Below are 1,569 nucleotides of genomic sequence, written 5' to 3'. Positions count from 1 at the left end.
GAACTGCAGGAGTGTGTGAAGGGGCTGGTCCTGCAGATTCAAAGCTGCAGGATCTCCATGACACAGGGCAGCCACAGACCATCTGAGAGGAGTCCTGGTGAGAATCCAATATTGATGGTTTAGCAGAAGCCAGACCAATGACTCTTTGCAATGAACATTTGCAAGTCAAGCTGTTTAGGCAAAATGAGATACATCATGACACACTGCAGCTTTCATGGTGAGATGGGTTTTTTTGGTTTTATTTTATTTTATTATTTATTTTTTAAATTAATTTTGTTTTCTTTTGTGAGGGGGGAGGCTGCAAGGGCAAAGGATAGATGTGAAGGGATTGGGGTGCATGATGTGACATTCTCAAAGAATCAATAAAAAGTAAAACAACAACAACAAAAACAAAACCAAACAAAAATCCCTGTGAATCCAGAGTCCTACAAGCACAAGAGGCATCCTTCCTGTGGCATTGGAGATAGAACCCCCTTACTTGTTCTCCTTGAGTCACTTATAAACCAAATTGACTTTTGGCACAAAAGGAACTTGGCCAGTTAAGACTAATGTGCCAAGGGTTGCGGGCTGGAAGGAAGGCTGCCATCTCTCTCTAACATGTACTCTGTTGTCCTCACATGCCCTAGGGAAGGAATGAATCCAGTCCCTGGAGCTCTTCTCTAAAGGCAAAGCCTTCCATCATGACTGTAAACCCCTAGGCCTTGACACCTAGATGCCGTCTTTGTACTGTTGTGTCTTGTTGATGTGAGCATGGCCAATGTCTAAGACTCACCCACGGAAATGGCAAAGCCTGCCCTGTGTGATTGAGGCTCAGAAGGAGGGCAAAGGGCTAATGTCAGCAGTGTGCAAGTAGGAGTATTTTCAAACAATCAGCCACTGTAGACAGCTTCCTCTTCTGAGACTGCTCCCTACAGAGATCCACTGGCACAGGCTAACACCCTGGTGCTGAACATAATAAGGCCCTATTGTTGCATAGGAGGGTCCTGCTCCATCAGTGTGAACACAGCCCACCTGATCCCAGCTTGTATGGTGTCTGTCCTGTTTTCATTCTCTTTCAGCTCTCAGTCCGCTCAAGTCCCAGCTATGTGGGATATGGTACCTGGTAAACAGGTAAGAAATGACACTTAAAAAAAAATGACACTTTAACCAGAGCTTTCTATAGCTCTCACACTAACTGTATAGCAACAGCAGGGGCCATGATGGTACAATTCAGTGGAAGAGTTGCTTGCCAGGTAGGGATGCGGTCCCAGAGTGGCGGTTCTCAACCTTCCTAATGCTGTGACCCATTAATACAGTCCCTCATGTTCTGTTGACCTCCAACTATAAAACTATTTTCTTTGCTCCTCCATAACTGTAATTTTGTTACTGTTGTAAATATCTGATATATAGGATATCTGACATATGACCCCTGCGAAAGGGGCATTTGACCTTCAAAGGGGCCATTACCCTCAGATTAAGTACCACTGCCCTAGATGCAAGAATAAAGTGCAAACAGTCTAAAGGCTAGAAACAAAGATATAAGATCCAACGCTCCTTTCTTAGCAAAGACAACAAGAATGAATCAAACCA

Source organism: Acomys minous (genome assembly GCF_964271855.1).
Source record: "Acomys minous genome assembly, chromosome: 8".
Classification (NCBI taxonomy): domain Eukaryota; kingdom Metazoa; phylum Chordata; class Mammalia; order Rodentia; family Muridae; genus Acomys; species Acomys minous.
Note: the sequence above shows the minus strand (reverse complement) of the source record.